Below are 24695 nucleotides of genomic sequence, written 5' to 3'. Positions count from 1 at the left end.
ACTGCTCATAAAGTAACAAAATTCTGTTAACAGAAAAATAATTATCTGAACAACAGATTAAAATAAAAAACAAAAAAGTGGATAAATGTAGATAGAACCCTCTGATTCTCACTTTACGATATATCATTCATATGTTATTTTCTTTTCTTCCATCTTTCCATGTAAATTAATGTTATCACTCTTAGAAATTTAGTTAGAATTTTTATTAAAAAATGTTATTTTTCTTTCAATTATTTATTAAAATAATCACCATTTCGAAATTTTTGACTAAATATAAATTCAAATATTCCGCAAAAATATGGGCATATATATAATGTTATAACTTTTCCTTAGTTTTCAGCTCTTTCTAATTTCGAAAAAAAAAAGGTTTGAATTCAAGCCGTATTGGTAACAGAATGTCACAATTCCAACATTTAATAAAGCTAATTTCGAATGAAAATATTTATTTACAGTCGTCATATTTTAAAATGTTATTTATATTACCTGATATATGCACAATTATATTTTAAAAACAGCAAATTTTTTTAGAAATTATAACCTTCTTTTGGAAAATTAGTCATCTGAATGATGATGTTGCTACCGTTTGAAGATTGGATACCGATAACTAAACCATAGACAGAGCCACCAAAGCCATCTTCTTTCTTTGTTATATGCCATCTGGCGGTTTGTGACAAAAGTGATTATAATTACAAAAGTGAACCTCGTTTATAAGATATATAAAATAAAAATTAGCCTAATAATTGTTCATTAATAAATATTTTTATTTTATATAATACCGTATGTAATAATGAATTCAAATCTTTTAAGGTAGAATAGTTAGATTATTGATTTTGATGATATTATCTAACAAAAATTTGGTTTTGATTTTCACGATTTCTGTTGAGAAAAATTAATAAATTTATCTAAAATAATTTTAAATTATATTTTATAATAACAATAAAATACATTATATTACTTGAATTTTACTTAATAAAACTGAAATTATTGATTATAATCAGTAATAGAAATACAAAATATTTTACTGTTATATTATTATTTTATTTTATTAAGTTTTATATTAAATTTAAGCCTAAAGTATTTTTATTGTTTATAGTTTATTATTATTTCATTACCTTTCATTCCGTATAAATATAGATTATATATATATATATATATATATATAGTAAAACCTCATTAAAATAATCTAAATTTCAAAGCTAATTAATAAATTTTAGCGTATTCAATTTCTAACTTTTTATAAATAAAAATTAAGAATAAAAATATAAAATTTAAATATTACTTTCTGTTGGATACTTATTTAAATAAAAATAGAATAAAAAAATTACAGAGTCATTTTGAAAGCGAATACGAAAAAATATTTTATCAAAATTGCTAATAGTGTAGTTAATCGTTAAAAATAAAAACATTCAAAATTCTGCTGAAATAAAATTTAATGAAAATTGTAATATACAAAAGTTTGAATTTAAATAATATAATACATATTATATTTACATATATTATTCATATATTATGCAATAGTAATACTATTAAAATATACTTTATGCTATGTTCATGCTAAAATATTATCAACAACGACTAATAAATTTTCATATAAATAAATAAAATCATTTGTTTATTATTTAATCTAAAAATTACAAAATCATACCTTTAGAAAAACTAGAAACTTAACCTAAATTACTAGGTAACTAACTTACAATAATAATAATAATAATAATAATAATATATTCAAATATCCTATGCAGTATATCTATAATTTTGTTTATAAATCTGATTCCAGGATATAAATCTAGAAAACGTAATAATCACTTTTTCTACGTTTTACTATTACATAAACAGATTTATACATTAAGATATACAAGAAAGAATTAATAATTATGTAACCTAAAACTCATTTAAGCTTATAAGGTACACAAATAATATTTAAGTATAATTGTATCGTATAAAATGTTTAACATATACGTTTTAATATATTTTTATTATACTATAGCTTATAATACAATAAAACATTAATTTACAATAAACCGTGCTTAATGAAGTTACAAAGATATTAACAGAATAAAACGTTTATGGTGGGTTGTGGTTGTAATTATACGAGACTTCTAGTCAAGCGTAGACTAACCATGTCTTTTTATATAAGTTTATAAAATGTAAAAACTATATCATGTGGTATTAGATATTTTACAGGGTTTAAGATCGAAGCATTGGACTATGACCGAGTATTGAGAAAATAAATATTTGCTAAAAGGGCGAAACCCTAAGCTAAAGCATAAGCTACCTACGCCTAAAACCATTACAGGTCCCAGAAGAATTATAACATAATTTTAGAAACATTTCGAAAATGTTAATTTATGAACATAAAACGTATTGATGTTTCTTTAGATCAGGGTATTATTCAATTTTATTTTTTATCACATATTAAATACATTATTTAGTATTTTATAAATTATTTTATTAATAAATAATCTTATATTAAGAGTATATTTAAATTTTATAATAAAAAATTCAAAACAAATTTCTATTCGAGATATATACAGTAGAGCGTCGATAAGTGGAACCAATTGGGGACTGGGGTCCTTCCAGTTAATGATTTGTTCCAGTTTCCGACTTTGTACGAAAAAATACATTAACCTGTCCGATGTTCAAATTTTTCTCCGTTGCGTATCGCTTCCTGTTGAATTTTTCTCCGTTGCGTGTCGCTTCGTGTTGAATTTTCGTCGATTTTAAGCCTAACGAAAATTTTTATAATAATCATGAAGGCTATCGTATCGTTAAAAATTATTTCTGCATTTTGTACAAACAAAATAAATATATTAAAGAATATAAAAAACATGAAAATTATACTTTAGAAGTAAATTTAGTATCAAAAACATTCGATTCAGCACGACACAGTCCGATTGAAAATCGTTCCACTTTCCGGCCATTCCACTTACCGACGTTCCACTTATCGACTCTCTACTGTAATATAAAACATTCGCAGATTTAGGAAAATAGTAATAATTAAATTAAACAAAACAATTATAATCGTGTGAATAGAACGATATCAGTAATTAGTTTGGTAAGAAATAAAATAGAAGAGTTTCGATAAAGGTTAAAAAAGAATCAAATGATTTTAAAATAATTTGACACGAATGGAATCACTCAGAAAAATGATTGAATCCATTTGTTATGGGACTATTGGGGTTCGGTGGAGCGGTTGTTTGGTCACGTACTCTTATATTTATCAAAGATACGTGGACGGCATTAAAAAAATTCTTGTATAGATTAATATTTTCTGTGGATGTTTCCACGAATAAATTCATAAATTAAACTAAAAATTAATTAAAATTTTTATGGTTCTTAAAATATTTTTTTTAAAAATAACTAATTTATAATATATTTGGCCATTCATCTTTAACAGAAAGAGTTTTAAACTTTTTCATGAAGATAAAAATCATTTCAAATATTTAGCTCTTTTCAAAAATATTTTTAAAATGTCAAAAGTTTGATATCTTATAGTTATAATAATTAGAGATAGAATTATTTGATATCAATTATAAAATTATGTATGGAATTTATCGTACTTATAATAAGTTTTGTGTAATTTTTAAGTTATATGTGTTGTTTAAAATTGTCTCCAAATGATAATGTATTTATTTCAGTGCAATAGAATGGTTACACACTTTTTTTCACCTCAAACGTGATGTAAGTCTATAAAAAAGATGAAAACAATACATTCAGGTGTCTTCTTTTTTCTGATGCTTTTGATATAACTGTCGAATCTTCTTGAAGAAATCCCCGTTATATAGACGGCCTACACTTCGAAAAAGATTTCAGAATGTTTCAAATATTAGTCATTCCCAATGTTGACAACTAAAAATGACATCATGTAAGCTCAGTTGGTGATTTCACTTTGATATATCCTATCTATTTTATAGGCCTATATTATTTTTGAAACGTCTGTCTAGCACGCTCGAGAAGCATTTGTCTTAAAATATTGAAAGAATGCAGTGCTTTTTTGTTTTTATTTCTCAGTACATTCTTCAAAAATTATCTTCCTTTTTCTTTTTTCTGCTTTAGAACAAAGTTATTGTCGACTAAAGCATATAGATTCATATTTAATTATAATTGAGTTAAAAATATGTTCAGTTGATATCCATATTTTTTAACAAATTCCATTTATATTTGTAATTTTTAATTATTTAAGTTTAAATATAATTCTTTAGAAGTATTTATTAGTTTTTTTTTACGCTAAAAATAAAAATACTTATGAAAGGTGATACTGTAATAGGTCTAAAGATTTGTTTCAATGTCAAGAACAAGTTAACATTTGCTAATTTTGAATTTAATTATATATTAATAACTAAAAAGTTTTTGTAAGTTAAATAAGTTTCGTAGACACAATTTTAAGTTATAATCGAATACTGAGAATGTTGTTAGACGAATCAATAAGACGATCTCAAACGTTATCACGTTCTGATGGAATTTTTTAGAATCTAGAACTTTAAAACTGGAAAACGTGACTCCCTTTAAAATCGCCTCATCAAGTTATTTATGAAATATGACATTATGCTTTTATTTATACGAGATTATAATTGAAACTTCTTAATCTAATAAGTAAACTTCTCATTTGATAAAAGTATTGACATAAATATTTGTTTTAAAATGTGATTCATATCGTTAAAGTTTGATATTAATTAAATATCCTATTTAATTTATTTTAATATTATTATTTGTAATGACTATAAATTGCAAACTTACTTAAGTTTAAATTTAAAAACATTTAAATTAAATGTTCATAAGTAATTTCATTTTAAAATTGTAATTATAGCCAAATTAAATTTCTCATTCTTTATTCTATAGTATTATAATAGTCTAAACAAAGAATTATATGTCTTTACATTATGGAAATAATATAAATAACTTAAATATTGTTTGAAATAAATTAAATTACGAAGGAAACTAATATAAAGCATATAATTTCATTTAGAGACGACATTTTTGGCTGTATCAACAATTAAAACATTAATGTTTTGAAGTAATTTAATTTAGTTGAATATATTCAAATGAAAACTTAAAAATACAAATTTTATAACAGTTTTTAAAAATAATTAAATTGAAGATAAATTAATAATAAATAATTAATATTTTCTAATATTATTTAGAGTAATGCTTCTTAACAGCTTTACAAATGAAGCACAAATTTTTTGGCACAAGAGTATGCTAGGGACAGTCTAACAGGCTCTTGTGCCAAAAAAACAATAATCAACTAAATTTAGTCGACACTCCGAGAACATAAATTATTATGTATCTCGATGTGTAGAACTTAAGTGAATGTCCTATCCTGACAATAGCCCTATTCAGATCTCAAACCACAACTGGATGACCCCCGAGATGTGAAGGGTTTGCTTAATGGATAGAGCCTAAATCGGCTTAAAATTCTTATCTGTTTTAAACAGATTTTTATTTGACAACTGCAGATAGTAAAGTCCTTCTAAGGAAGTAAAAGAAATGTTTTTATTTATCTATTACTTAATTCGTTTTTATAAATATTTGTTAAATTCTACATTCTAATGCAAAACAATTTTAAATTTCGTAGATTTTTTTCATACAATTTCCTATGTTACTGATTTGTCTTATGGGAAAATATTTTAAAGTTTATGTAATAAAATCTTTACTAAGCTGCAAGTTTCTGGCGGTTTAAAGACTATAAAATCACAATTCTGGAATCACAGGAACCACGTGATGGCAGCTATTAAATTTAATTTGTCCGAAGGGTATGCGAATCGATCATAAAATTGAAATTAGAGAAAAGTCATCTTTTGCTGATAAAGTATATATCAAACATTTGAAGATATTAATTTATCAGTGCTAAAGTTTGTGTAAAAGTATATCTGTAAAGAAGTTTCAGGAACACACAAAGTTAATCAGATTTTTCTTCATTTTAATAACGAACAGTTCATGCTAATATAACTACGTATGTTAATGATTGTTTTATCGAAACAGTGTAAGAAATTAAAAATATTTTTATCAAGAAGCAAAAAATAATTATTATATCTATTTAATAATTTTCTTAAGAATTAATTACTTTATACTGATTGATTATAATTAATGTCCAAAAGTCTTTTTAATGCTTCAAAATGTGATAGATAGTCTCTTCGAAAGCGTGATTAATAATACAAAATTAGAATTACGAAAATTATGAAAATATTTGCTCTATATCGAGAAAAAGGCAAATATTTAATTCAATAGGAAAAAAATCTAAATGTATGTCTTTATAACACTTTTATATTATAAATTTGATGATTACAGTCCTCTGAATGTCTCTTACAAATGGGTGAAAGATCTGCTGTACAATCTCTCCTTTTATAGTATTGATATGATAGAGAATATTCTGCAGTATTAAATTTCCTTAGCCTCGAAGATAGCTTACAGTTTCTATTTTCTTAAATATTTTATTTTATGTTACTTAAAAAATAAATAACAATTTTTATTATATTCAGAAAAATCGGTATTTATTTCGAAAAAAATAAAGTTGAAACGTAATATAACAAAATAAAATTAAAAATTAAAACAATAAAACAGAATTTAATACAGTATATTCTGACTTTTTATACATACACAATTCTTTCTATTTCCAAATAAATTCTCGAGTTTTCTTCCAAACTTTCCAGTTTTTAATATCTATTAATTCTTCACAATAATATTTATAAGTATAGTGATTCGTGGTATTCTGAAAATCAATCTAATCGATTTTATTTTCTCCCTTAGCATTTTGTACTCCTTTAAAAATTTTCTATGCCATTAATTGTTTGGAATGTAAACGAGAACCATTATGATTTTAATAATAATAGAGGACAATACTCACACTTAAGAGAGTTAAATTATCTCTTATTATATATATAATATATATATATATATACAGTACATTTCTCCGCAGGAAACCAGCTAGGTTATTAGGACCCAAGGATCTCACATTTAGAAGGCCTCAAAAATATGTTATAAAGTATTCATTCCACTTTATCTATTGTGTATCAAGGAGAAAGATTTTTGTCAATTTTATTATTAAATAAATATAATATAATTTTTTTAATGTTGTTTTGTTTTATTATTATTATTATACTGCACCTCATAAGGATAAATGGCTGGGGCATCTCTAATATTCTGAAATATCCTGTTTATACTCTGTAGGCTATATATATACTGTATATATGCTCGTATATATGTAAGTTTCAACAAAATACCTAGGAAACTATTTATTTCTTAGACATTTAGATATTCTTCTTAGGTATATTTACAACGTATTATCATTATTTTATTTTCATTATTATTAGTTATTCTGAATTACCGGTTGGGTGGAAAAGACGGTTAAGGCGTCAGCCTACCGCTCTGGGGGGACCCGGAATCGAATCAGGAAGAACAACTCCAGGAATTTTTCCAGGGGTGGTCTGTCCCAGATATGTCGGGCCCCGGCCGTTACCACCCGGCTGCCCCCATTGTGGGCCTAGCCGAACCCATGATGGGTATGATTAGAAAAGCCCTCTTAGTGCCCACGGGGCGGAAGAACTCAAAAATGAAAAAATAAAAATGTTATTCTGAACATTCAAACAAAATAAAATCAAACAAATTATTGATATCTGTTTTAGTTTTAAGTTAACGATGCAATCACATAATTAAATAATTTGAAGTTTGGAATTAACTAATTCATTATATTGTTTACTGCATTTAAGTCGAATATCGTCTTTACATATCAAGATTAAAATATGTTTAAACAGCATGCTATTTTATATATTAAAAATCTTGCTTTAAAATACAAAGTTTAATATATGCGCGTGTAAAAATATATTTTCGCTGTTTTAATAAATTATTTATAATTTAAAAGTTATAATGTTTTATTCATAAATAATAGCGTTTGATTCATTTTAATAAGATCTAAGAATTTCCTTACTAATATATATTAAAGTATAAAATATTAAAATAAATACAAGTTATATTATGAATGATATTTAGCTCATGTTTGAAAATCTCGTATACTTTTTTATAGAGAATGAATCGTTCCACGTTCCAAGATTAAGGCTATCATCTTACATTAAATAAAAAAAAAAATTTAAAGTACAACGATCTTATTCTTTTAAGGTAAATTACTGTTACATAAAAATTTGTTTTATAGATTTTACGAAGTTTTTATTGTATTTTCACTTTTTACTTATACATTACAATATCTTTTATTCGGGGTTTAATTCTATGTTACATTACGAATATAAAATCATATTCGTAAACATTTTTTGTCTATTTAAACGTTTTAAGGTATAGGCCGGAAGTAACTGTGATTGCCAGGAAGATTTCCATTTTATTTTTAATATCTAAAAAAGTAAAAATTTCGAACGGTCGAACTCGGTCCAACAGTTTGTGTAATTTATCTATAGTCTATTTTTAAACCGGACAAAAGCAAGGAATACAAGGAAGAAAAAGAGCCTTACTTCCGAGCCTTGGGCCGTTAGTGACAGGGACAATGTACACATAATGCTGCTCTTTATTCCTGCAGATGTTATATACCCAACTGTGACATATGATTGAGTCGACCTTGAATTTCCTGTAAAACTTCTCTATTGGGATTCTATACCGGTTCCGTTTATTCTGATAAGGCTTGGCTAACATTGATATTATCTCCATTTAATCTGTAAATAAAAAAAAACTACTGATGTCAGTATGAACTTTTTCTAATATATAATTAAACTGCAAGATATATTATTATATAATAAAAATGACTGTAAAAATAATTTTTTATACCTTGTAAATAATTTAACTAATTTATTTAAATTTTGTAAATCTTTTAATATGCGTAAATATATATTTTCATTTAATTTAGGATCTTATAAGTTTAATATACAGGATGAACCAAAAGTAGGTGGACAATGGATGGAATAGGGTTTGTGTTAGGGTTATACTATAACAATGGTTTATTTGTTTTGTCGAAACCGTGTCTTCTTTTTCTTGTTTTGTTTTAACAGACTGAAGAGGGGCGAAAGCCCGAAACGCGTCTCTGTAAAGATTATGGATTAAATAGATGAATTTGCCAAGTGTCTATAAATTCACCAAGTCGTGACACCAAACAATATAACAATGGTGTATATTTAACTTGCTTATGGTTATGGTAAGAAATTAATATTTGTGCAAAAATGTTTGTCGAAGCGTGAAATGGTAGACTTCGAAACTGTGTACCTGCGTTGATAAAATTGTATTGTATTGTATTAGTAAATATAATTGTATATGTAATCTCAATAAATGTTATCATTTACTGTCCACCTACTTTTGGTTCATCCTGTATATGTTATTAATTTGTCTTATTATTAATGAAAAGTCTAAAATTATAAAAATATAATTTCTTAATAATTTAAATCTTTAAAGTTATAATTTAATTTAGTTTTAGATATTCTAGACTCAATTCCAGAATTAATTAATCAAAGTAATAGTTTTAATATTTTAATACTATATAAATAGTTTATTTTATTTTATTTAAATTTTTCTTTGTACCAGTTCAGGAATATAATAATTTTAATTCATGATTCACTGTTATATAATTTTGTATCAGAATTTTTTAATAATGAAAATTAACTTTAATTAGACTCAAAATATGTTATTTAAATATAGTTAATTATGTGTACAAATTAAAAATATCTCCAAAAACTACTATTTAATAAAAAGTTATAAATACCCACACACAATTTTGTTATAAAATTTTCATTTTACTATATTTACAATTGTGTTTTACTTAAGTAATAACATATTAATATCATTAAAATAATAATTTATTATTATTAAAAAAAATTATATTTTCTTCTAAATTGTGATAATAAACCAACAACAACATTGTATTACATTAGATAGAATTCGAATTTTAAGATTAAATTCGATTCTAGAAAAATTCTGGGGCACCTCAAGGCCGAACATAATCTGTCAAAATGAAATACCAAACACCTGCAAGAGTAAAGAGTTACGTGTCTAACGAGTAGACTCATTCCATGCTATATATAATTTCAGGCACAATAGAGATGAAAATGTAGCTTTTATTCTACCGCTTTATATTTTTACGTATCCTGAATACACACTAATTGTGTATTATATATGACTAATTATTGTATCGTCTCTACTCTCGCATACATAATATATATAAATATAAATGCATGTATATATACATATATACAGTATATCATATAGACATGGGATGATAATTCTATCTTTAGTAAATCTAAAAACATTTTTCATTTACTTATAATGAAAGCTTAAATTTTGAATAAATGTATACTTAGTGATTAGTGTAATTTTAAACTTATTCATATCATCACGTATAATTTTAAAATCGTGTAAAATATTTCTTTTTGGCTTATGTTTTACAATTAAAAATTAAGAATAGTTTATCAAATAATGCATTTAAAATTGCAAGTATAGTATATATTTCAATAAAAATTTAAACTAGCTAAAATATTAGTTTATATTTTAAAACAAAAAAAAAAACAATTTAATTTTATAAATTTTTATTTATTTTAAAGTTATTTTAAAAACATTTTGATAAAAATATCTTAAACTAATTTATATTTATATATTAAAACTATATTAATTTTATTTAAACTGAAATTAAATATTTTAACATTTCTATTCTAGAAAACAATTTTTAAAGTATGAAAATATAAAATAAACAAGGCATATATTAATATTTTCATGTGAAATTTTGAAATTATTATTTAAACAATATTTTAATTTTAATACCAGTTTATTATATAATTTATAACCATCTATTAGATAATCATCTACTGTTTAAATAAAAGATAAAGAACAAATCAATAAATCAATGTTTAAAGGTATTATTTTGTGAATACATCTGTCTCTTTGAGAAAATAAAATATAATAATTCACCAAGAAAATTTTTTAAGGATTTAACAAATTTATTCGTGCGTCCAAATTATATTATATTCTATTATTTATTCTCTGAGTCATCAAAAGAGGGCCTATCCAGTATGTAAATGGCAGATGGAGCTGGTAAAAGATTAGCAGATGGGGCAGTCTGTTTTTAATGCAAACCTTCTGACGCCATAGATACATTTTATAATTTTTCTGATATTGGTTAAAATCTTAATGAGTCTTTTATAAATTCGGAATTATTCTGTTTTAGTTTTAAAATGCATATTTACGCCAAAAATAAAATAAAATAAATATAAATATAAATCTTGTAGGTGTATAATTAAATCAATATTTCTGTTTTAAATTTCCTCCGAAAAAATATTTCTTCAAATGAGATTATTTATTAACAAATATGAAATAATACTATTGTTTTTATGGGCTAAAAATATTCAGTATAATTTGAAATTTATTTTAGTCTAAAATTCAAAAATAAAGCAAACGTAAATAAATATATCTTGCATTTATTAATATTTATGTCATACGTATTGCTTTATTTACACAATATATACAGTATTTAAAAATACTATAATATTTTTAATTAATTATTTTACTATATTAAATACTATATAATTTTAAAACAAACTATATAAGATTTTTAATATATAAAATTTTGTATTTTTTTATTTTTTTAATTTTTAAATTATTCTCAAATGGGAGGTGTTAAGCTCCAAAATCTTCCATGTGCTTGGCATTGATATAAGCTATTTAATATATAGTAAAATTTTATTATATTCTATTTTATTAGGTCAAGTAACAGCAATTCGAAATAAATTTTAATTTGTAATTGAATTCAGGTTGAGTCATCATAAAATCTCTTGCAGAGCAAAGCAGGGATAATATTTAAAAATAAAAACCGTTAAGGAAAGAATTGGAACTTTTCAATGCCACATAAGCAGACCAAACAGCTAGATGGAGGCCTAAACAGGGCTCCTGCTGTGATTTGATGACTCATAGAAGAAAAAAGAATAATAAAAATTAATTAAAACCTTAAAATTCCATATAAAAAATCTAGGGTTCCATTTGTTCATTTGAAAGTTTTTAATCATTTTTAGTAAGATAGAATTTTAAAACTAAAAATTTATCATTTCTATTTTTTTAAAGAATAAGAAAAAAAAATCTCAATTTAAAATTTTCATCTGCTATCCAGTTACTTTCTCTATGTGTAAGAGAAAGGGTCACGACATAAAGCCATACTTTGGAGCAGGAATCGATAGAGAGAGATTTGTTGTCATGGCAACAGGCGCGGGATTTTTCATCCAGACAGTGCTGATCGGATGGAAAGAGATATGAGAATGAAAGGCATTTTATTTGTAATATACGATAAAATATTTTAATTATAATTGGAAATAATGAAAATATTTGGAACGTAATTTTTAAATTATTAACTATATTTATCATAATTAATTTAATGCAATATTTATCTATTAAATTTTAATAATTAAAACCATAAATTACAATTAATCAATATATTCTGTTATCAATTCAGTATGGTGTTTAGTATAAATAATAAATACAATCCATAAAATTATTTCAAATGATCAGAAATTAAAAATTTTGAATTTATGATTTATATAAATCCTAGTGTAACATGGATTTTAGTTCAAATAATAAAGATAATTAACAGAATTATAATGAATTGTTAAGAATTATTATTACTTTTAATCAGTTTCCTAGGCTTTAAAATTTGAAATTACTATTTTAAAATGTGAAATAATTATTATACATTAACAATTTATTAATATTTTAATGAAATAATAATAATAATCAGTAATAGTTAATATCATTTGAAATTTAATTTAATTATTTTCAAATTTTAAATATATTCAAATTTGTTTAATATAAAAAATGTATATATAGCTTGAATATATAATTTTAAGATGAAATAAAAATTTGCGAAATAAGTATATGCCTTTTAAAACCTATATTATAATATAATACTGTGTAAGGAAATTCTTGTAAAGGCAAAAATGACAAAAGTTGACATTGAGGAGAGCAAAACTAATAAATAAGAAGAAAATCCTGTCTATTGTAGGTACGGTTTGGGAGCAATGGGTGGGAAGGATTTTTCAAAGGGGCGCATGCCCCTCTTTCCATCTATTACTACAGCACTAATGCCCGAAGATATATTTACTTTTATCTTAAAAACAAGCAAGATTAGCTGTACACAATACAAGTTTTAAACGTATTAGAAATCTTTCACGTTTAAACTTAACGGATTTTACAAAATGACACGTAAATAATATTTTAGATCTATTCAGTTTATTTTCTTACAAAAAATAATCTGCATCTTCACAAAAATTACTGAAAAACTGAACCGGTTTTGTTAAATATTTTAAAATTTATTCGATAAAATTTAATCACTAAATATTTTTAGATGTGTAATGTTTATTTTTGAAGAATTATTAAGATATAAATCATATTATTAATAATTAACGAATTAAACATTAAAAAATTGTTAAACAATAAATAAATGGTTGATAATAATAATGGCGTGTAGAAATATTTTAGCTTTCGAAATCGAATGTTAAATATTTTTATTTTTTTTTACTGTTAAGAGAAATGTTAGATTATCGAATCTTAGCTCTTACCTCTGATCGACCTCATTGCTGATGTAGATATCATGAGCATCTCCCTTGACTCTTGTACTCACCAATACGATGGCTCATTTTAAAAACGGATCTAACTTAGAATTTTAAAGTAAAATTGAATGATCTTTCTTTGTTTTTCTAAAATTTGTGGTGATTGAATCGTACTGAATTTTAACTTTGAGAAAAATATATGCATTTTATTTTAAAATTAATTTTTTGTTAAAATTTATTATAAATGTTTGATTTGTGATATTTTATGTTTTATGTTACATATATTTATCAATAAATGAATATTTGGATATATTTTTAGTAATAAGTTATATGTAAGTCGTTTATTTGTAAGTTAAGTAATATAAGATTTATTTTATAAGCTTACTTATCAAGATTATTTACATTTTTTCTTCAATATCAACGAAATGAAAAGTTTCAGATAAAAGATATAAAATCATTTTATGTTTGTTATCTTAATCTTTGACTTCTATATATATATATTTACCATTTGAATTTAATCATACATTGCAATACTGAAGGAAGCTTCAAAGTAACTTAAGCAAGATATATAGACGAAATTCCTCAATGACATTGTATTATAATTACATTTTTAAAAATTCTAATTCTTCACATAACTTAAAACTCTCATTCTTTCGACTTTTTTTTATAAAACATCATTAATTTAAAGATATATAATATGAATATTTGCAAGTTTGCTAGTGAATACAATAATGTTGTCACAATTCTTACGACTGTTTTATACATTACGATAAACAGCATGACCAGAAATTCAGTTAACAAATTGAAGAATAAATTACAATTAATTAACGAAAAAATACAATTAATTTACTCGTATTTTTAAAATTATATTTCCATCAATTCTGTAAAAGATGTTTTAAACTGTTTACAATTCATGTCCACAAATGTAACTGATTTTTTGCCCATTGTCTATATTAATTAATTATAAACAACGATACGTAAGCGGAATGTACCAATCTCGTTTAAAAATGATGATGATGTGTGAAAGTTACTTTCCCGGAACATATTCCCACGAATGGATGTAATCGCAATTTTTCATGCTAAATATTTCTAAAGAAATAGAGTGTGACAGACAGACAGACAACTATCGTTTCGGAATTATGTAGGCCTAATTTATATTACTTTAAAATTTTTTGTATAATAATTTATATTATTTTTACTTATTTGAGAATTATAATTTAAATGAAAGAAGCAGCAATATAAAGTAATTAAGCCGAAATTTTACTTATAATTTCTAAGTAATAAATAAAATTGCTCTCATTAGTTTCTGAATAAAAATTTTAGATTAATTATTATTTAATTGAATTCAGTTAATTAAATAATCGAGTGTCCTATTTGAAAATAATTAATAAGAATTTATTTTTAAAATGTTATAAATTAAATTTTTCGCCTTTAAATGGTAATTATGTTTATTTCTCCGAAATAAACATATAGAAGGAAAAAATTCCTAAAATATGTTATTTCTAACATCTGTAGTTTTCAAACATCTGGAATAATAATGATTACATTTACTATATAGATGACTTGAATTATATTTTATTTAAAATAATTTAGAAATATAATTTGTTATATTAAAATTTAAATAATTTTAGAGTAATTAAGTTTAAAATTTATAATTTTAGATCAATAATTTCTTGTAACAATTGCAATCTTTTTCTAAATTTTCTTTTAGTTTACACTGCGGTTAAATTTGCCTAACTTTAGATGTTCCTTAATTGAGACGAATATAGACATTTCTATAACTAAATTTAGATAAAGGAAAGAGATGTTTAAAAGTGACTTATTAAAACCAAACGAATACAATTATACAAAATTTTATTATTTTATGAAAAATTTACCGCACTCCGAAGAACTCGTAGAAACAAACGACAAGCTGAAAAATTATCGTATTTTATTTTCTGTATTTAGGCCAAATGACAAAATAAGAGTTATTGTTGAATAACAATAACTATTTCTTTTTATTCTATTATGTTTGAGTACTTAATTATTACTAATATATCTATAATTACTCTAATTGGAAATAGGTTTGCTTTATTTTAATTCTATTCATCACACAAAAAACGATTTCTTGGAAACTGGCAGGATATTCTCGTAATGGAAGTGTCCCTTAAATATATCAATTCCTTTTAATTAAATAAATTAGATACATAACATATTTCATATGATATTAAAATATTTAATAATTAGCACATATTATTTTATTTGGTTTAAATATATTTTATTACATATGCATTAATTTTTATATAGTATATAATTTATATACGGACACACACATATATATATTTTTCAATATTTTAAAGTTGACATTCTTTCTACAAATAAAACATTTATAATTAACATTTTAGAAATAAAATTTTCTAAATAAAGTGGTTTCAGGTATCCAATAGTTTTTATTTAACAAAATATTTTAGATTATGATAATTTAATCAAGAAAGTTCAATTGATATCATATTCAATGTTTAAACAAAATCATGCTTTAGGTCATAAATACTGGCTATGAATTAAAAGAATTATAAACTCAATATTTTTTATTATAAATATATGAAATTATAAAGCATTATTTATCAATATTTATAAACAGTTAGCTGTATAAGACAATAGTTATAAAACGAATCTCAAAATCTCCATTATCAGTAAATGTTTCGGAATAAATATGAAAAAATATTAACCATATCTAAGTAACGTAACTAAACCAATTCACTTTCAACTCTTATGTATTGATAAACAAAAACTATTGTATAAAAAACGACAAATAAAATTGTTTTCATTATAATTTTCAAATTAACATTTTAAATCTTATTTCATAATAAGTAGTTATAATTCGAAGATATTCTTATAAATTTCGAAGAATTTGAGATTACATTTTAAGTCTATTTTCACATTAATCATTACGAATATGTTAAAATATATGTATTTATATTTAATCATTCTTAATTTTGTAAGATATAATTTATATTTATTTGCTTTATAATAAACTTTAATTTTAATTTTTGTAAACATTTTTTATTTAAAGTTTGCTTTAAATTAATATTTAAAATTAATAAAGGGATCCGTTACTGCAGAACAAACATATAGGCCTCATTTTAGTACCAGTCAAGAATGATATAAGGTTCATTTTAGGGTTGAAGGGCCTCACTTTTTTTTTCTTAATTTTCTTAAATCATTCGTGCGTTATTTGTTTATTATAAATGACGGTCTACTGGTTTAGACTAGCACTAATAAATGAACATGGATACAATAACAGGATGTGTTTAGAATAAGAATTTAATTTTAAAAATTCAAATAAATAGATTTTGTTTATATGTAAAATTTTTTAATATATATATTATATTCGATAGTACTTCATATATCGATTAAACTACTAATTATTGTTTTGCAAACAAAGCATACTAACACAGCGTATATGACTTCAGTTATGCCACTGTATCGTTAACGATACCTTTGAACTGTAATAAACTGATAAAAAAAAAATTGTATTTCTTCCTGTTATAACGAGAAAATAAAAGAAAAAAGAAAAATAAATGATGCAAATTTACTTATTGTGACTTATCGATAAATTGAATAATCGTTTTTCATTACTTAAAAATTGATTAACTTATTAAATATGATGATTTAAAATTTTTAAGTTAATTAATAAATATCGATTTTTGCAAATATGGAGAATTAAGTAAAACTTCGTTTATTGAATTCAATTTCAATGCACGATTAATCAAATGTTTTGATTTATTTCAAAATTTTTGTTCTATTAAAATTTTAACTTGGAAACTGTATAGTGAGATAATGAGGTCATACTGGTTCAACTGTTGAAGGATTAGTGTAGTAGGGAAAAGTATACAGGTTCAATGACCCAAAAATGGACAATGAACTATTCAAACTCGGTTGATTTCACTAAAGTTTCTCTCAAATCCTTTTATAAAAATATATATTTTTTTTAAACTTTTAAATTCAGTTCTAATTTTATTAAAAATTATAATAATTTCTATCCAATATCTAAATAGGCTTATCAGATTAATCTTTTTCTGTATTTTGAGCTAACAATTTGGATATGTTCATTCATGCATTTTAGAAATTCAGCAGTTGAAAAACGCTCTTGTAAATTGGATTTATTGAAATTTTATTTTTAAAATTTAAATAATTATGAATGCTTTAGTTTTATATTAATATAATCTATAATAATTGCATTAAAAATAAAAAGGAATAAAATTGTATGCGAAGAACTAAATCCAAAGTTAAAATTTTTATTCCTTCTTTTTAAACAGTGAAAAATACAAAAATATAAATTTATTCTAATTTTCAAATGATAAAATCCGCAATTAGTTCGATTCACACGTCATATGACAATATAATAATAATCTAAGCATTAATTTTAGTTAAAAAATACTGATAAAAATATAATAGATCATAAATATCTATATTTTTACTCCGTTGTTATTTGTAGGTTTACCATTAATTAATATAGACACTACAATTTTATTTATGTTTGTAATTTTTTTCTATCAATTATATTTAAAAAATATAAGTATCATAGAAATATTTTTAAAATATTATGAACTAATCTTAAATTACAATATGTTCTATCACAATATTATTCAGACCGACTATAAACCTAAATTTGTTTGTTCAATTTATTTATATGCATTTATATAAATTACGTCGTTTTCTTTAAATATACATTAAACTATTAAAGTGAAATTTTAATATCGTGATTCTAGTTATATTTTTAAACAAAATTTTGAATAAAATGAAGATATTTCAACGAAATTTCTAGAGATATTTGAAAATAAAAATGATTTTCTGCAGTTAAATTTTATTATTGATCACTTTCTCTCGCTCTGTGCTGGATTTAAGATAGTCCAACCATCATGCAATAAATTGACTTTTGAATGATAAGCAACCTTCTTTCGTCTCATGAAGCTAATTACTAAAGTATGAGATTAAAATATATATACGTATACATGTCTAATTTTTATATTAATGAAATATGAAATGAAAGTTTTGACAAGATTTGGTCTTTTTTTTATCAAAATACGTCAAAGCTTAGAATTTTACATTATTTTTTAAGGTTAATTTATATTAACAATTTTCCGAATTAAAAAACAAACACTATAAAATTTTAGTTCTATTTTAAAACAAATAATAACAATAACAAGTCTATTAAAAACAGATTCGTTCAAACATATTCACGAAATATTGTTTATATCAAGGCTTAAAAATAATCAAAATAGATATTTTAATTTAAAGATAATTAATTATAATATTAATATTGCAAACATAATATAATATTCGGACTATATATTTGAATTATCCTTTGTTCTTAACTAATTGTAATTTGTAATTTCTGTTAAAGAATTTAGGATTGTTATTTTTATTACAGTTAAAATAAGTTACAATGCTAAATAAATATTTTAGTTATTAAATGACTAATAGCATATACTCTATTTCTTTGTCTTATAAATTAAATTTGTTTTATAAAAATTTAATTTATAAGACAAAGAAATAGAGACAAAGTATGCATATTCAGTCTCGTTGGACCCCAAATGTTATCAATGACCAAACAAGGGGCTTAAATCCTCGAAATCTTGTTTGGACTCGACGTGAAAGGTAGATCAGATTAGGGAGTTTCTTTGCTTAAAATCTTGCTTGGGTCCATTCTTCTAGTCCGTAAGATATCTATACAAATTTGCAACAAATATTCAACAAAATTTGCAGTTATTCATTCAAGGTAATGTATACACACTAAAAATATTTTTTAATCAAATTTGAATTTCGTTCATGATTTTTTAAAATAAATTTTATATTTATAATGAAATTTTTAACCGTAACATTTTAAACATGCAAACCATAATTAGGAAAAGAATTAAATAAAAAAGCTACTACATTAATTCAATGATGATAATGAAGTATGTAATGGCTGTTGCTTAGCGCATACTTTTAACATTGCTACCCAAAAATCGATATTTTAAAATTTTCTTTTCGCAAAATTAAATATGCTATTTTTAATGCCGGTATTGATATTAAGTAAAAATTAAAATGCACAATTAATAAGAAATTGTTAAAATGTAAAAAAACGAAGAAAATGCACAAGAAAACGTATTGCAAAGGCTGATCATCATTTTGATATCTATGGTAACTACACCACCCGTCTGTAAGGAATGGTATTGCCCCAAGGCGCCCGTACTAACCAGCTTGGCAAACCGGGACAGGTCAACAGTCGTGTTTTGTGCGCACGCGTATAAGAGCATTACCACTATTCCCCTTTGTTCGTTGCCCCAGGCCTGGGAAGACATTGGGCACGTGTTTGCGTGACTGATATGCTGTTAAAACATTCGTACTATAACTGTTTAGTTCACGAAAGGCATTTCCTGTTGAACAGATAGGAAATGTGTAATATGATTATCGAGATTTCTTGATATCACGTTTTAAACTTTATGCGATTAAAGTAAAAAAATAATAGGCTTTCGTTTCTAAATTTTACTAAATCTTGATTTATTACTTTTTGTTGTTGTAATGCAAAACTTATTTATTTATATAAATAAAATAAAATAAAATTTTATGTTTGTTTATGTATGGAATAGTGATAATTTAATACTATTAAATATTAACTATTATTTCTTATTTTATTAAATATATAAAAAATATATAGTCCTATACACACGCTTTTAAGTCTTAAAAGACAAATATTTTATTATATTTTTTTAAAATAAAAAGTAGTTTACGTTTTAATTTTATAATGATATAATAATTCGCAATAAATTTATATACTTCTTAACTACAGTATTATAAATAAATTTGCTCACATGTTAAAATATTTTTATTTTTATTTAGATATAAAGACATCTTGCTTGAATAAATCGGACCAAATACATTAAAATAACAACAATAAAAAATGTATATAGAGTATAAAATAATGTATAAAAAAAAATATAAATAAACACGAAACTTTCTTTAAAAATTTTATATTTTAAATTCTTAGATACATTATCTAAGATTACATTCTTATTATAATATTCCTTTTTTGCAATAATATGCAAAATAAAATTGTTGTTAATGCATATTTTATATAAATAAATTATTTTTTAAACGTTCAATGGCAAAATGTTTTAAATAAATTTTATAAATGCAGAAAGAATTTATAAATTTTATTAATGAATAATTGCATCTTATATAATTTTAAAATGATATTATATAAGATGCAGTACTATACTATATTTTTAGAGATTTTAAAGTTTAAAAAATGTATTTATTCTTTTATTAAAACATAATAATAGAAACAGCTATTGATTAAATGTACAAAACATGTATAAAATTATAAAAATCATATAAGTATTCATTTAAATATGATAAATTAAATTAAAAATTTGATTTAAAAAAGTAAAATATGTAAAATTTTTGAAGCAATTTTAGAAAATTACTTCAACCGTTTACTGTAGACACAATCATATTCATTTCTTACCAAGTGATTTTACTTTAGTAAATAGTTTTCAGTTATTTGAGAAACAAGCCTATAAAATTAAATAACTTTTATGATAAATAACTAAAACATTTCTAAATTAAGAATAATAAAAAGAAAATCATTTTGTTTCTATTTTATAAATAAGGAAAAAATAATCTCATCACCCTCAAGAAAACAATTTTGCTCTTAATGAACTTCATTATTCACTCTTTTCCATTTCAGGTTATTGAATGAACATATGATGTTTCATTGTTTCTACATTTGTTTTTCTGAGAATAACCATTGAGTTACTATCATCTAAGCAAATATAATTTTTAACTGATTCACATGATAAATATCGTATTTATAATAGGCCTACACTCTAATTATTGCTGTAGTTAAACAATATTTTACACATTTGCTTTATTTTTATAACAAGATTTATTAACTTTTCTTATAAAGCATAGAAATATAGATGTTTTAATATTGATCTTTTTCTATTTATTATAATTACTTACACACAAAATCATGGAATTAAAAGTTTAAAAGAGTATTCTTTTGTGTATTTAACTAAATGTTTCATGATTGATTATCATTATAAAAAGCAAAGGTCATATACTTCTTATAGTTTAAAATTATAACAACAATTTTATTTTGAACAGAACAGCGGAACCACATAACGTGTGAAGAGTGGTCAAAGGTCCATACGTGTGTTTGTCTATGCCTAATATAAAGTATAGTGGCGTAATTAGGCTCCGCAGAACCTCGCAATATTGGACCTCTGGAAGTGTAGAGGCCCCGTTCTGCTTGGATGCCTTTAAAATTTTTTATTAAAATTTTTAAAATTTCATATATTATTATTTTTCATTGAACATCTTAAAAAATAACATTTATTATAAAACTTTTAAAAAATATTGAAAAAAATTATAATTTTCATTTTCTTAAATTGGTAGTTGGAAAAATTTTAAAGGGGTCTCAAAATAATAATTACATTAATAAAAGTATACTGTTTATTGTAACTGGAAATAATACATATTTTAAAACCTCTATATTAATATTTCCATTTGAACATATAGACTATGACTGACTTTCAAGACTTTGACCGAAATCATTGTAAAACTCTCTTAATGCTCTTATTGGTACTAATATTTCATAAATAAATAAATATATAAAATAATAACATTTTAAGGTTAAAAAGAATTGACAAATTGTGATAAAAATTGTAAAAATTTAAAAAGATTGGACCAGTTTTGCGCATTCTGAAAATATAAAATACAGTAGGCCTATATATTCTCTGAGATTTCACTATTACGATAAAAATTATTCAATATAATTATATAAAAACACACAAAAATGTTAAAGAGAATTCACTATAGTTTCAAATATAATTTTTCACGTTAGAATCTCGAAATAAATTGTTAATAAAATCATGATATCACAAAACAATTTTAAATTTTATAAAAATTATATATTTTTCCTTGAGAAATATAAAAGTTTCGATTTCTTATAATGATACTTTTGATAAAAATTTTAAACATCTTCAAACAAGATATCAAAATCACGCGAATTTAATTACAAAATTCTATATTATGTCTACATAATTTTAAGCTTATTAAGCTTAAAATTCTATTTTAAGCTTAATAATTTTAAGCTTAAAATTCTATTAATTATGTACGATTAAACTATATTTTACTTGAAGCTCTTATTTTAAATTTATTTTTATTTTGAATAAAATTGAAACCGTATGACATACTGAATACTAAAATTTAAAACTCTCCTTCCTAGTTTTCAAATTACAAAAAGTCATAATTTTAATACTATAAATAATGAAATTTACAATATGGAAATTAAAATTTTTAAATTGCTGTGGAATCCCGGTTCGAATTTCATCCAGAGCATCGTGACTTTTTCATAAATAGTTTGAAGTTGGCATTTTATTTTCCTTTTTTTGTGTACGTTGAAAGACTTTAGTAGACTGTCACATATTTTACGGAATGCAAACTTTACAAATTCGTTATTATCCTGCTGACAAACAAGATTAAGACAAGCTAGAACTTAAGCTTTAAGGCATAGTTTCAAAGACGTGCCACAAACTTCTCGTAGATATTAGAAATTTCAAAAATTATTCTAAAATACTAATTTTTTATACTTTTTACTATTATTTGTGTACTTTTATATAAAAAAGCTGAGATTTTTGACATCGCGTTTCGATAATAGCCTGCAAATAAGAACCTGCTCCTCAGTGTACCATCAAAATTGTTTATGTACCACCATCGTGAAAAGGTTAAGAAGTACTGGCCTAAGATCTTGAGAGTTAAATCTAAAATTGTGTATTAAAAATTGTATTTTCATGTTTATTGTTAATTCCATCACTTGGTAGTAATACTGTCTCTGATGTTATGAAGCCTCATAAAAATGTAATGAGAAAACTGCATAATTAGTAATATATATACATAATAATTAAAAAACGATTATTGTATATATAATATATTGATATCATAGTTATAGAAAAATTCGTGTAAAAAATTTCACAAATCGTAAAAGTGATTAACATATGTAACCTTACACCTTCGACCATGGTCGAAAGTGTAAGGTCTGTCTTTTTTTTATTGATGCAATACTGTATTCTATAATCTACTGTACTTGTGAAAACCCCCCAAAAATTAAATAAATACTGATTGATGTAATTATTTGTCCCCAAGCTTTGAAAATTTTCTACGGAGGCCCATGGAAGTAACGCCTTGTATATAAATAATTAAACCTAGTGAATATTGAATTCGTTTTGTTCTTTGTGTTTTCATTTATAGTTAAAAATACTCTGATATGGTGATTAGATGTATATGAATTCATTTAAATTTATATTTAAATAAATATCCGTAATAAAGAAATTACTATTACTAATACAATTTAATTGATGGTAGATAATCATAAATGGTGTCCTTTTGTAATAGGTAGGCCCTCTCCTCATTTTCGAAGGATTTTATAACTTTGGCAAAATAAATTCATGACAAAAATAAAACCAAATGTTACCATTTTATATCGTTATTAGGTCATGCTAGAAGCCACGAAAGACTGTTCTTCATCTATGGACTAAGCAGTGACGACATTAATCTATCGGTCTGCAGAAAGATGACAGTCCGATTCAATTCAGAAATTTTCGTGAAGAGTCAAGACAGAAGGGCATATGTTAAGCTCATCGCTTACTATCTGGATTTCACAGAATGAAACTGGCAGAGTACATTATGGATTTACGAATGATTCTTTTAGTGCCCAAAGAGCGAAAAAAAATTTTTTAAATACAATTCAGTTAGGAAATGGGGTTTTAAGGTTCAATATATATTATAAAGTTTCTATCTGTTCTATCATTTATTTATATTTAAACATTTATTTATTGTGGAATATAATCTCTTCCGTTGTTAAATTAAAATATTTGAATACTAGAAGAAAATGTTTTATATAGAAAAAGTAAACATTTCTATTCGATAAGTTTGAAAAAAGCTATATTTCTTCTAAATTATATATACATGCTACATTCAATTTTTCAAAAGAAATGGAATTTCCGAAAATATTCACAATATTAAATATTTTCTGAATTTCTTGTTAGATCGTTTTCAATAATTTCTCTCTAAAATTTTCTAAATTACATGCATGGCAGTAAATTGTCATACATGCAATTTAGAAAATTTTAATTTGTGTATTTTCATTTAAAT

The sequence above is a fragment of the Centruroides vittatus genome, unplaced genomic scaffold (assembly GCF_030686945.1).
Source record: "Centruroides vittatus isolate TY-2023 unplaced genomic scaffold, ASM3068694v2 contig_1035, whole genome shotgun sequence".
Classification (NCBI taxonomy): Eukaryota; Metazoa; Arthropoda; class Arachnida; order Scorpiones; family Buthidae; genus Centruroides; species Centruroides vittatus.
The sequence above is the reverse complement of the archived record's forward strand: the minus strand, read 5'-3'. Positions refer to the sequence as shown.